The following is a 7,236-nucleotide window of genomic DNA, read 5'->3' as shown; positions in this document are numbered from 1 at the left end:
CAAAGCCATCTGTGACACTTTTGTTTTGACCTTGTATTGATTAGCCCTTTGTTTTTTTAAGGTTCTAGCAAATAACAATGCTAATCCAGATAAACCCAGTCCCAACTGAAGGTCAGCATTATCTACATGCCAGCCTCCAGCCGCTGCCTGATGGGAGCTGAAATGGTACCAGAAAGATTGTTAATGATTTTAGCATACTTTTATGAGGGACTTATTTATTGATATCATTTTCTAAATGCTGATTTCGATCACTGAAGTTAATTGCACGTGATTTCCCGAAAGATGTAAAAAAGGCAACAATTCATTTAAAGATGGATAAATTACAAAATTTCAAAGCTGCAGACTGATTTCAGCCTGTGTTACACCAGGCCATTTTTCTTGGGGTTTAGGTCGTGCTTTTTAAGCAAGTATAGAATAAAAAGCAAAATCGTATGAAGACATCTATGTTGACGCCACAAGAAGCCAGGTGTGGGTAGGCCCATGTGAGCCGCTGATTTCTACTGCATGGATAAAGCTTAATGGTTCCACCCTGCATTATAGTTTGGGCATTTTTAATGGCAGATATTGAACTAGTTTTAGTGGCTGTGCTGTGAGAAGAAGTATATAAACCCTGTCCCTGCAACCCCAAACATTTCTCTGTCTGTCATATAAAGGTGAGAGAATTGGAGACCGATACGGGGGTTTTGCACAATTTTGTTGGAACTAAAATTTCATTGACCTTTGGCAGAAAAGCCCCTCTAACTACAGCCTGGTCTTTTACTTCCTGGAGAGTTGGAAATGGGAGTTAATGAGTGTATATTGAGGTGAGAGACCCTAGTGCCCTTTTCTTGGAAACATGCTACACTTTCTCCTTAATGTTATAGGGCGACTGTTAGGAGAAGCTTACCAGCGCTACAGTAATGAAGAGCAAAGCAGTTGTTTTCTCCCTCGCTCTCTTCTGGGCAAGAAATTTTCAGTCTAATCTTAGTTTTAGGGTGGATTTTTTTTGCCCTTTTTTTAAAAAAAAAAAAAAAATCGCAAAGAAAAGCGTTTAATCACATTCTCTAAGACCAAAATATACAAGCTTATAAAAGTTTTAGGATGTAAAGCTGGCTTAACGCATGGACTTACGGTTGCCTAGTTAGCATGTTTAAATGTTATGGCTTGGGATGCTTTTTGGCCCTTCTACTATACAAATGATGCCACTTTTGCCCTCCTTGTATTCCTGTGTGGACTCCTTGGATATACAAGGCCATGAAAAACAGAGTGGGAAATACTTTAAACCTGACATGGTTTGCTGTGGCTTGTTCTAAGGCAGGAGCTTTCCCATTTAACAGCATCGGTTGCTTTATGCTGGAGGTGTACGGCAGGCACTCCATCAGCAGCGTCCACTACAGCTGCTGAGTCGACAAAGTGTAGAAGCAAAGGGCGGCCGTGTCATACTAAATAGTTTTCTCCGCAGATCCTTTCCTTCCCAAGTCTCTTTGTACCCCTGATCTTATCGATTGTATTGGCTCTGCTAATTTAGCCGTCCTTTGGGCTGATGGTCATAATTATAACACACAGCACAGCTTGGGTAAACAGGTCCACTGCAGATCTGATGTTTTCAGCTGTCCGATGGCGAATAAACATACTTTTGGCAAGTGGTGCTTCTTTAAGGCCTTTCACTGGTTGCTATAAACCCCGAAGAGCCATCGCAATATTATGCAGAAAAGGGGAGTTATTCTGTACAAAGTTCAGCTCCATGTATTTCTGCATGTAGCTCTAAAATTATCGTAAGACTGCGTTCTTTTGAAGCAGATGGACATTGACAGGATTCAAGATAATATTTATTGTGCCTACCTTAATACATTCTTTTTATTGTTACTAATGAGGTAAATATTTATGCTTGATTTTTTTCTTCGACAGCTATCTCGGAGTAGCTGTGTCGTACGGTTGGCAGAGTATATTTTAAATTAAGATGTTTGTTTCAAAGTTCAGCGGTCAAACATAACTGCAGTGCAGAAAGTTGCATATATTATAGACAGTAATTGGAAAGAATTATAAAATTCTGTGCTAGAAAATTGTGATGAAAGACCACTTAGATGAATGACAAATGAACTGTTCAAAGTTCAGGCGATGTCAAAGGTAAGGCTGTGCGGGCAAGGTTAATTCTCTTCCTCTGTGCGCGTGCACTGCAAGTATTAATGGTCCCCCCCCTTGCACCTTGGAAGTTTTCTGCTGGAATCTGTGGGCAAACCCCATACTCGTTACTTTATGCCTCCCCTTGAAGGAATAAAGCCCAGTATCTTTAATTGTGCCCAGGGTTACAGTGTGCTCTGGTGCAGGCACACAGGCTCATACCCTGATATGACAACCGAAGCTGGAAAATAACCAAAAGTCCTTATTTTCATCCTTGTATATTCCTGTCGCTGTCACTCGTTCCTTAATTTAGCTGGAAGGCAGAATAAATAATTTTGCTTTGCAAAAGAAATGTTGTGACTTCGAGGGATTTGTGTTTTCCCTTTCTGGCATGACATTGCGGCCCCCTGCCCCGCAGCAGTCTGTGGGGTGGCCAGGGTGAAGCCCCTGGTCCTGGGCAGCTGATCCGTGACCCCCCCAGGCGAGGGTGACGGCCACCAGCTGCCGGCTGCTCTGGCAGGTGGCTAAGGTTTTGATGGCAAAACCCACCTTGGGTCCAGGAATTCAAGCTTTTAGCATTCCTGATGAAGTCTGCAGGGAATTCACAGAATTAGACAAAATCCTCTCCTAAATTATCCTTTTAATTCACTTAAAAACAACGTTTAGTCAGTTCTGAAGTAGGGCAGGTACTTGAAGGCAAGTATTGAAGAGGAATTTAGTGGTCCAAGATACGTCTTTAGGATGCAGTGAGGAGGAGTGATCAGTGTTGGGAAACAACTGATGTGATCGGTTTTAGCAGCATATTTTTCTGTCAGTTTTATCCATGCAGCTCTTTGGATAAAATAGATGTAGTGGGAGTTCTGGACATGTGATTCATCTGGCTAGAGCACTTAAACACGTCTCAACAATTTGTTTTTACTTTAAACAGTATTTAAACTCAGTCTTTCAAGTAGGTACAGGCATCATTTGTATATTATTTAATCCTATGCAAAAATTTCTTCCAGTTTATTTCTAGCCGTGATACCAAAATCAGTTTGCAGCCAGAACATCAAGTACTGTTTGATCTAAAATGGCTTTATTGGATGAAGATTATACTGTAAGGTACATCTACTATGGTGGAGAGCCTTTCTTTTCTGTAGATAAATATTTAGTATCTGAACTCACTTGTAAAGCTCACTTTACAAGAGAGATGCTTCAGAGGAAAATGTTATCACCCCCAACGTGACTTTACATGCAAGCAAAGTGCTAAAGTGGAAACTCTCTCTAAGAAAACAAATAGAAATAAATTATGGCTATTTCTAATGTTTTCTCTATGGATGTGATCGTAAGATGAGCTTCCAGCTGGGAATGTGCATTTCTGACCAGTCCTGCTTTTGTTTTATTGGGATGCGACTGTTGAGTTTTTGCTGCTGCTGAAGCCTGCAGTTAGGTCAGAGTGATTTCCAGTCTCCTTGGCCTTCACTTGATTTGTGGGCTGTCACGGTACAGTCTGAAATGTAACAAACTGATTAAGGAATTTTTGGGCGCCACAGTATGCTCTATATTTTCCAGTTAGCCTTTTACTAAGTGTGAATCTACTTTTGAGATGATAGACCTTGATTAATTGTTAGCTCTTATAGATGACTATAGTTACAGGAGTCTGAGGTATAATTCTTTTTTTTTTTTTTTTTTTGGCTGAGTAGCCTGTCTTTCTGAGTTAACGCTTTGCAGAAGAAGAATCTGCGCAATCACGACATATAGAGGAGCAAAAAGAAGAAGTTTTTCAAGAATGTCCTGCTGTGGCATTATCTCCTCCTCTCTCTTCCACTGCGGAAGGCAGCCACTGAATTTGCACTCTGTCAGAGAGCTGAGAAGTCAGGCTCTTCCACCTGACCCACCACCATTTCCAGAACCATCTGAAGGGCAGAGAGTGATATATTTTTTTTTTTTCCCCTTTTACCTGGAAGACAGGATGCAGACAGCCTAGTACAGATTTAGGTTTTTTTTGTGGAGGGTTTCCCAGGCAGCAAGGTACGCTGTCTGGTTTTAGCCCTACCTTCTCTTTGCTTTCCTACGTGTTTCAAGTGAGCAATGCATGCCTAAGGTAGGAGTAACAGAGAAGCTACCTGGTATAAATGAGGTTTTCTCTCTCCTTTCTTTCCTGCCTGGAAAGATCTAAATGCGAAGGATCATCTTTGTCTTTTATGGGACAAGATGTGCCTGGTTGTTCTGCAGGATTATTTATGAAGTGAATGCCGACAGGAGAGTTGGCTCTCTGAGGATCAGTGTTCATGCCTGAGCTACTACCTTTGGCACAGCAATACTATCCCTGTCAGAAAGGGGAAGCTTTTTTTTTCTCTTCAGCCTCGAAGTTTCTAATAGCATAATCTTTTCTATTACTTAAATTTTTGTATGCATGTAACTCAACCCGCGCACTATGCAATCTTCTGCAGTATTAGGTCCTTAAATGCTTGCCAGTTCAACTTTAAACTCTGGAGAAAGTGCACGCCTCAAAACATTTTCATAAAGGGAAGGAAGGTTTCTGAATATTGCAGCTGTGTTGAATCTGTAGTAGCTGTTACTCATTGCGGGGAAGTCCTTGGATGCTGTTGCAGTTCAAGGAATAGTTCTCAGAATTATTGATATTCTCAGAATTATTGATATTCAGGCCAATAGATGTCTATCATTTACCACTTGAGAGGATGGTCACTCTTCACCTTCCAGGTATGTTGCAACTAAAAACCTTGTGCAACCATTGCTCACAGAGCAGATAATTGAGTCGTGTTAACTCCAAAGGTATCACTCACATAAGGAAACGGGATTTAGTGCAAGGGTTATAAATATGCTATAATTAGACCATTAGTTGTGTCATCTTTTGGGCACAGAAGCTGAAATTGCCTGTTCCCACAAGTATACATTATTTCACAGTTTCATTTTAGCAATTGTTTTGCCTCCAACTGAGGTTGTTTGACATATGCAATGCTGGCGATGTAGAAATAAGGCCAATCTAAGAAGACATGGATTGTGCATGTTAGTTAATTGCCGGATGTCTTTTGCTTCCTTATTTGTAAAGAAATATTTTTTACAAGTATTAAAATTCTGTGTTTCCACTGGCTAACAGGTTTACTGGATGCCAAATGGATATTAGATCTATTTCCTGTTAAATGAAGAAGAATGAACCTGAGTATACAATGGGACTAGTGAGCAGCAGTGCTTATTTTTAGATTATACTTTTAAAGCTAAACACTATCTTTAAGTCCAAGAGGAAGGTGCCATTTCTTTCATTACATTTTTACACTTGATTTCTTTTGGCAGGTTAAGACAGCAACTTTACATGAAATGGATGATTGGTTGGGAGATTGTGAATCCTGGTTTCCAGGTGATTTCATTTCTAATAAATCATTTATAGAAAAAGTGGTCTTCTGAAGTTGTCTCATTAGTCTTCATTTTTTCCATTTTTGATTTGCTTTTAAAAAGTCTCCATGTTAAATAACTGCCATCCTTCTATTCAAATTCATGGGCACAACTAACCCCCTCCAAAAGAGCGAATGACCACTCTTTCATCACTGCTGTGGTTAAGAATTTAGCTTTCGCTATGAATATAACACCGAAACCCTCGTTTCTAAGCCTAGAGGTGGGTTCCTGCCCCATAGTAAGGTCCCTTTCTGCCTCCCCAGGTACCCAGGGAGTTCCTTGCTGGGGATGCAGAGGTCCTAGCCTGCGTACTACCTGCTGCAGCCAGTCCTACAGTGATCCCAGGCTGAGAAATGTTCTCTGGTGCTTGTCAGACCTGGAAATAATTTACTGTGCTGGGGGTCAAAATACCTTCTCACTGCCACCATGGTTGGGAGCACAAATGAAACTTTAAAACTACCTTTGTTCTGCTTTGCTCAGTAAGGGCAGTGGACTTCCAGCTACCTTAGGACCTAACCCAGTCGGCTTGCCATTTATATACCCATGTAGGTCCTTTTTTCATTCCTTTTGCTGCTAGGAATCAAATATTTAATCATGTACAAGGATTCTCTTCAGATTTCTAGATGGGTGAGAAGACATCCATCAAATTATGGGCACTTGCTGGCAATCATATGGACTTGATCTGCCTGCTAAGAGGAGCATGAATGAATTTAGATTAACATTTAATGACCCAGGAAAAAAATTCTTTTTTGGTCCTCTGCAAATGAAACTCTGCTAGTGTCTGGGGATTAACTGAGTAGCTTGTGAGTTCCTCTTCCCATTCCCTTTCTCCTCACTGTGTTTTCTCTTGAGAACAACAAAACAAAATCTGCACGCAAGTCTCAGATTTTCTCTAAAACTTCAATCCATTTAAGCCAGGCTGCCCTTTTTTGGAGTTAGGGAAGCACTGAGTTTCCTCTGATTTGTTTTCATTTGGGCTTATGTAATTCCAGATAAAACACTAAAAAGAAAAAAGTTTTGAATTCATTAGACGCTCTTGTATTGTATCCAGAAATAATGTAAAGCGGGAAAAAAAAGAAGTTGGTGGCTTGTTGTGATTCACCCATTTCAAAGTGCAGCAGTATAGTGTCTCACTCGCTACTGCTATCTTACTCCCTTGCCACGGCAAAGCAAGTCAGACCCCCAGCAATCCATAGCTGGTTACGGGGTTTCAAGGGTGACCAAGAGGAGACACAGAATGGGGGAGGCTGCTCTGAAACCTGTCTGGCAACTGGGAGCGTTTGAAGGCATAAAAACAAGTTTGGACCTTCCTGCAACTGCTGGCAACCTGACGTGTTGGATGGGAAAAGTAGTTATCAAATACTCTTTTAAACTGAATCAATACCTCAAAAAAAAAAAAAAAAGTTGGTTTTGAAGGATTTCTGAAGATCGAGCATAGGTCTAAAGGAGTCATGGAGGCATGCAGTCACCTACAGCATGTCTGACATGGTGAAGAAAGCCAGTACTTCTCCACAGCAGCTGGGAACAATCCACCATGTCAGTTTGCCTTTGGTGGCTTTTGTGAGCAATTATTTTATTCCAGGTGTGAAATTCCTCATCTGTTGCTACTGAGATTTAATTCTATAGTAAAATTTCTCATGTTGACTTTTGAGTGAACGGTAGTATTGACCCTGTTGCGCTCTCTCTATTGATAGATGAAACTTTTTACAGCTTTGGTTTGAGCATAAAAGGCAGGTTCTAGGT

This window comes from Chroicocephalus ridibundus, chromosome 7 (genome assembly GCF_963924245.1).
Source record: "Chroicocephalus ridibundus chromosome 7, bChrRid1.1, whole genome shotgun sequence".
Lineage (NCBI taxonomy): Eukaryota > Metazoa > Chordata > Aves > Charadriiformes > Laridae > Chroicocephalus > Chroicocephalus ridibundus.
The sequence above is the reverse complement of the archived record's forward strand: the minus strand, read 5'-3'. Positions refer to the sequence as shown.